Below are 7933 nucleotides of genomic sequence, written 5' to 3' on the forward strand. Positions count from 1 at the left end.
AATGCAAAGGTAGACTCTAACTAGAATTCACACATAGACAAATCAAAAAATGAAGGACAAAACAAAATACTATAACTCAGTAAACTCAACAAGACTCGATAACCAATAGAACTCAGCAACCAAAGGAACTCAAAAAATAGAGGAACTCAACAACCATTCTAAACTCGACAACCAAAGAGAAATCAACAACCAAAGGAACTCAAAAATAGAAGAAACTCGACAACCATTCTGAACTCAAAAACCATGGAGAACTTGACAACCAAAGGATAACTTGGCAGCAACTGCAAACTCGACAAACATAGAGAATTTTGTAGCAATTGGAAAAATTGGTAAAGATGCAGGATAACAGTGCAACCTAGGATGCTCCTACATGAGAAAATCAAGGTTGAAAGAAATGATTTTCTTGAATCATTGAGATGTCACAACCTAAGCTAAATCCAACTTAGATTGGGAAATCCATGTAGCATCTTCAATTTTTCTATTGTTCCATTTGACGAAATACTCATAGTAATCTTTTCCTCTTGTACTCTAACCAACCTTTTGATGAAATATCTATTCAATGTCTTTAATTTTCTTGCTAGGATAATTATCTGATACAAAAACATCATCACCTGACTCATGATATTTGTAAAAATCAGCAACATTGAATATAGTAGATAAATCCATGCTATCAGGTAACTCAACTTCATAAGCATTACCACTATCAAACTTCTTCAAGATCTTTCAAGGGCCAAAATTCTTCATCTTTAACTTACTATATATTCCAACAAGAAATCTTCATTTCTTCAAATGAACCATCACCTCATTACCGACTTCAAAAATATGATGTCTTCTAGACTTATCAACATTCTCTTTATACTTTAGATTACCTTATTCAAATCTTAACTTTACTTCCTCATGCAAAGACTTCATAGAATCAGTAAACTCTTCTTGTACAGTAGTTCTCTTCTCTTCTCCAACAACATCTCCTAAATCTAACATCCCTTTAGGCTATATTCTAGTGACAATCTCAAAAGGTGTTTCTCCTATACTCCTATTCATAGAATTATTATATGCAAACTCATCTTGTCCTAATACCATCTCAAAATTATGTGGTTTATCTCCAACTAAACATCTCAATAAATTTTTCAAGCTTCTATTCACAACCTCTGTCTATCCATTTGTCTATGGATGGAAAGTAGAACTAAAATTTAACTCAATACCCATATTTTTCTACAAAGTCTTCCAAAAATAAATAACAAACTTACTGTCTCTGTTAGAAATAATACTTTTTGGTAATCCATTCAATCTAAAAATTTCTTTGAAGAAAATTTCAGCAACATGCTTGACATATGATGTCTTGTTATAAAGTATGAAATGAGCCATTTTAGAAAATCTATCCACAACAACAAATATAGAATCATACTGCTTTACTATCTTAGGAAATCCAAGAACAAAATCCATACTGATGTTACTCCAAGGTTTCTTAGGAACATAAATAGTTGTAGAAACCAATATTCTAACTTACTCCTTTTGCAACTTCACAAATGCCACAACTCTTTACAAATGTTTGAGCATCCTTATACATTTGAGACCAATAATACTTCTCTTTTAACAAAATTACTATCTTATAAATTCTAGAATATTCAATCAATCCAGTATTATGTTTTTCCTTAATCAAATTTAACCTCATAGAACTCTTAGGAATACACAACTAAATACCCTTAAGCAACATATCTTCTCGATTTAAATACTCATCAAACTTACTTGGTTCTTTTGTCAAACTAGGTACTTTTCACTCTCTACATCTCAAAAAAATTAGGATCATTATCATACAACTCCTTGATCTCATCAAAACCAAGAACTTCAACTTTCATTTTGATCAGCCAAGAATGTCTTCTACTCAATGCATCAAAAACTCGGTTAGTGAAACCACTTTTATTCTTAATCACAAATGTGAAACTCTACAAGTACTCAACCTACTTCATATTTCTCTAATTCAACTTATGTTGACTTCCTAAGTATTGTAAGGATTTATGATCAAGATACAACAAAAACTCCTAAGGAATCAAATAATTTCTCCACTTCTTCAATGATTGAACAATAGCATAAACCTCTTAATCATACACATAATACTTCCCTTTAGCATCATTCAACTTCTCACTAAAGAAAGAAACATGTTTACCTTCTTGACTTAATACAACTCCTATTGCACTACCACTTGCATCAAATTCAACTTGAAATACTCTATTGAAATCAAGAAAAGCCAATATAGGTAACTTAGCAACCTTTTGTTTCAAAATCTCAAAATTATTATCAGCTCGATGTGTCCACTTCAATACCTTTTTATCTCCTCTCATTTTCTTTATCATAGCATTACAAACAAAACTAAATTTCTTTATAAAATTACTGTAAAAACTAGCCAAACCATGAAATGATCTTACCTCACCCACATTCTTAGGTGTAGGCCATTTCAATTTTTTTTTAACCTTCTCATGATCTATCTTCAATCCATCATATAAAATCACAAATCCCAAATACACAATCTCCTCTTGCATAAAAGAATAGTTCTTTAGATTAATCATCAACTTTTCCTCTTTCAATCTCTGCAATACTTGTCTAACATGCTCAAGATGTTTTTCCTTAGTCTTATGAAATATTAGAATATCATCCAAATAAATAATCACAAACATAACCAAGAATCTCTTCAGAACTTAATTCATCAATCTCATCAAAGAACTAGGTGCATTAGTCAAACCAAAAGACATTACCAACCATTCATACAAACTATCTTTTTGTCTTGAAACAAGTCTTCCATCCATCACCTTCTCTGATTTTGATCTGATGATAGCCACTTTTCAAACCAATCTTGCTAAAATATTTTGCTCCACTCAAACAATTCATTATGTCATCCATCCTTGGCATAAAAACCCTATATTTCACTATGATTTTTTTAATAGCTCTAGAATTAGTGCACATTCTCCATTCTCCATTCTTCTTAGGTGCTAATACAATAGGTACAACACATGGACTCAAACTTTCTCTAATAAAAACTTTCTGTAGTAACTCATGCACTTGTCTGTTAAGTTCTTCATTTTTAGTAGGTCTCAATCTATATGGTGCTTTATTTAGAAAACTAGCTCCAGAAATCAAATCCATGTAATGACTTATACTTCTCATTGGAGGTAAAGCATCAGGTATGTCCTCTATAAAAATATATTTATACTCCTTTAGTAATTTTTTAATTTCCATTGGTACTCTGTCAATACTACTAGTTTCTATTTTCACTTGATTACCATTAGCTTTTGTCATTTGATCACTACTAACACAACTCAATCTCCTAGGGATTATGGAAAAATAGATTTAATTCTTCTTCATTTCATTTTCAAATTACTTTCCATTAACCATGAAAATTATCATAGTAGTACAATTAACCTCATCTGAACTTTCAATAAAAGGCATCAATATTTACTTTTTCCCATTCATCCAAAGAGTGTATTGATTCAATATTCCATCAATGTATAGAATATCTATCATATTTCCAAGGTCCATCCAAAATAATATGACAACAATCCATTGGCATAATATCACACAAAACTTCATCAAAATAATGTCCAATCTTGAACTTCACAAAACATTGTTCACTTACCAATATCTTATGCTCATCTTTGATCCATGAAACATGATAAGGTTAAGGATACTCCAACCTCTATAATTGAAACTTTGTAACCAATTATTCTGATGCCAAATTTATAGAACTTCCACTATCAATGATCACCTTGCAACATTTTCCAGCCATCTTACATCTAGTCTTGAAAAGACTTCTCCTTAGGACAGGTTCCTCCACTATTACATTTTGGTAAATATGTGACTACGTGACTAAAAATCTAAGTCAAACTACTAAATTTTTTAGTCATGTGACTAAAACTGATCACATTCTACTATATTTTTACAATTTGAAACTATAGGTGACTAAATAAGTGACTGATTTGGTCACAGGGTAAAATCACAAGATCAACCAAATAAAGATGATTAAATAAACTATCAAATAAGTGACTGAATAATTACTCACCCATAACTAGTCACCTAAATAAAAATGAATAAATAAGTGACCAGTCACTAATAATATATCACCTAAACAAAAATGATTAAATACATTATTATTACTCCTTTGAAATTATAACATTCAACAATATAAAACAATAATATTAAATGAGATATATATTCAATCAAACTTAAGGTTATGTGAGTGTTTATTCATCCTATATCACATATACAATGTTGCTTCCAAATGTAGAATTAGTCAATAGTTCATAACTCATCATTAGGCCATGAAACATTACCTTAATTCATTTTATCTTTATACTTCTTATTTTTTACCTTAACTTAAATTTCTCTTTTAATTTTATGTAAATATTATTATAACTTTTAATTCTTCATTTTCTCCGAGGAAGAGATCCAGATAGTGGGTTCAATAACTATGATACTTTGATCATAGATACCCTTCAATTGCCACTTTATAAAGAGCCCCCAAAAATTAAAACACATGAACTAATAGTGGATCATACATGCATTGATAGTAGTTGACCAAAAAGACTACAATGACATTTAATCACAACTATTGGTTTTTTTTTTTTGAAATGAAATTTTTTGACCACTTTGTGCTCCATAGTCCCTACAAGAGATCTATGAATACCCAAAAGTCAAAAACCTTAGCTTTAAGCCCTTCATTTATCTAGAGAGATACACTAGAAAGCAACAAAATTTGATTTATGATTTAGATGTTCTAGATTTAATGAATTTTTTCCACTATAACTTACTATATGAAATGAAGACATTTTCTCCTAATCATCAATAATATTGAAATCTATGTACAATTATTGGAACATTCCTTACTACAAATAAATTTATTTTAAAGATAAATTTTAACAAAAAAGGTAATTTTTTGTCTTAAACAATAAATTATTATTTTACATTTTAAGCCTTAAGCCTTAAATTATTTTAATTGTATTAAATTAAAAAGAAAAGAAAAACTTAAATATCAAAAGAAAAAAAAAGCAGCACAAGCCACCCATTTCGTCTACCACTTCTGAAACAAAACAAATTTTATCCCCTTCGTCACTCCTTTCCATTTTGATAGTCACTGTGGTATCTAGCCGATTAGTGCAATGAACCAACTTTCTAGGTATCCATTATTGTACCTCAAAGTTGTAAAAATCTGCCAATTTGAGACCTTGAATATAATAGTTTATTCTGAAAAAGATCTCGCAAGACACTAATATGTATAGGTACTTCAAGCTTGTTTGTTTGTGATTTGGGGATAAGATAGAGCTATGTTGTTATAATACCATGAAAAGTGTTTTTTCTTTCTCTATAAATTTTGCATGAACTCCAATTCATTTTTCAAAATCATGTCTCTCTTTCTCTATATACACTTGGTCATTTGGGGCTTATATGGTGAAAAACCTTTCAAATTTCATCCTTTGGGCATATTGATACATTGTTTACTTTATTCTTGAGAATTTCAAGTCTATGTTGCAAGCTCCCATAGCTTATAGTATTCTATGTGATTTATGCTTGGAAAATTGTTTAAAACACCTTACATATGCTTTAATTTAAAGTTTGAACAAATGCACTTCCATGGTTTTATCCTTATTACACAGGCCATAACTCATATGTTCTTTGTATCTACTTCATATTGTTTGGGTATCAACAAAAAGAAACATGAGGGTCTTTATATTTTCCAAAACTGTATTTTATCCTTTTTATTTACCTGACATTGATGAGGGTTTCATTTGTACTTTGTAGTAGGCCATAAGTTAATATCTCAAGCTATTGTTGGAATGAGTTTATTTTAGGGGAGGAGTTTTGGATTACTGAAAATATTGCACCTTGATAGTAGAATAATCACCATAATTAGATATAATTTGAATACTAAGAGTCTCAAGATTATATATTGATGAATTAATTGAGTCACTATCACATTCTAATCCTATAGTCCAAGATTCTTCATCTACAGGTGCTATCATGGACAATAAGTTAGGATCACCAGCGTTCATACCACTATCAGTAACATCTTAATATCTTGAGTCTAACATATATTCCAATTTATAAATACTTTGATTTTCCAATTGCATTTTGTCTTCTCCTTTGTTAGAATATGCAGTTGGTTCTCCATTTCTATTACTGAACTCATTATTTTCTTCTATACAAATGTCATCTCCGCTCAAGTATTATTTACCATTTAAAAACCTCTATAAATAAGATTCTTTTTCCATCATAGTGGGCCTTAGAAGTCTAATTATTATAATGTCATTATAGGGTCTATCTATCTATTTTAGAATAGTTTATAGAAACTTATTTGACCATATTTTTTGTAAAATATAATGGATAAACTGTAATCATGGTGTCTAGTTTTACCTAATGTTTTGGAGTTTTAGAATGGTTTGAGTCATATCCTTCATTACCAATAAAATACAGGTGCTCTTCATAATCATACTTGTCCTTGGCATCTTTACCATTTTAAAATAAAATATTGCAACTCTTTCCTGCTCTCCATAGATTAGTGAATCATCCAGCCCAATGAAGAAACTCATAGGATTTTTTAATGTAGCTCTTTCTTGCTCTCCATAGATTAGCGAATCATCTAGCCCAACGTAAAAACTCATAGGATTTTTCACCCTAAGGCTTCAAAAAATTTAATCATCACCATTCAAATCAAAGATGACTTATCCATAGTCATCAATTGCATATTCCAACTTATTCAAGGAAGTTTCTTGACATACCTAATGATGAATCATTCCTAGATGCCCCAATATTGCCTTTTGATTTTCCTCAACAATGCTCTTAGCTAATTCAACATAAGAGATTCTTGACTCTTGCCTCTTAGAGTTTATACTATCAATTATTCTTCAAGTGGATGGGAACTTGATTCACTATGGTTGTGAAAAGAAGTAGACGTTGAGTCTGAGTAATCTGTAGCAACTTGAATTTTTCCATGTTGAAGCTTTCCTAATCTAGAGACTATAACAATATGATAGTCCACTATAATGGTTCCCATAAAAGCTACATTAACCATTAACATGTTTTCTTGGTCCAAAATAATTCATTTTCCATTTGTGCTTCACTAGCTTCTAGCCAAATATGGGCCAAGAGAAAAAGTGGAATAGTTATAAAGGTTTACTTTTACATCATCTGCCTAAAATTCTTGAACTTGTAAATAATTTTAACACATTCAACTCATTTGATTTTCAAATCCCAATGCTAATGACTTATTTAAAACTATGAATCAATTCTACTTCTTTTCACCACCATGGCGAATTAGGTTACCATCCACTTGATAAAATAAGTGATAGTGTAAATAGATTGAAATGGAATGTAGAGTCCTACTGGGCATCTTTGCACAACTCATGCCCAAATCAGATGGATGAAAGGTTGCAAGCAATTACTAGTGGCACAAATATTTTCAAACAAAAGACCAACATTATACAATTATCACAAGGGAATTACACACAATATAATCCTATCTACCATACACGAAACAATAACTAGTGACACACATTTTGCCAAATAAAATACCAAGAATTTTTAATTGTTACAAGGAAAATTACATTACAGAATCCTTTCTACCATAGACAAAGTACTAGTGCACAGGAATAAAAAGTTTATACTATTAATCATAATGGCTGATAAGTATCAATTCCAAGGTGTTTTAACAATATATTAAAATATAAATAACATACATTGATTGCATTTCATGTTAAATCTTTGAAATAGGACTAATTTGGAAGATAAATAATGGAAATGTAATGCATGCTTCATTAAATATAATAGCTTAATTGAATATACAATCATTCATTTTTAGAAAATCTGAAAATATATTCTTACCAATGTGTTAAGATTTCATATCTAAAATGTCAAATGATAGAAAAATAGATCTATATCTTACCCACTA

General features: G+C 30.2%; 1 pseudogene; it reads right to left on the reverse strand.

Annotated features, from left to right (window-relative positions):
- Positions 1–5828: 5828 nt before the first annotated feature.
- On the reverse strand, positions 5829–7088 carry LOC149535274 (uncharacterized; annotated as a pseudogene).
- Positions 7089–7933: the final 845 nt, after the last annotated feature.

The sequence above is a fragment of the Cupressus sempervirens genome, chromosome 10 (assembly GCF_028749045.1).
Source record: "Cupressus sempervirens isolate cs-2001-9-10 chromosome 10, ASM2874904v1, whole genome shotgun sequence".
NCBI lineage: Eukaryota > Viridiplantae > Streptophyta > Pinopsida > Cupressales > Cupressaceae > Cupressus > Cupressus sempervirens.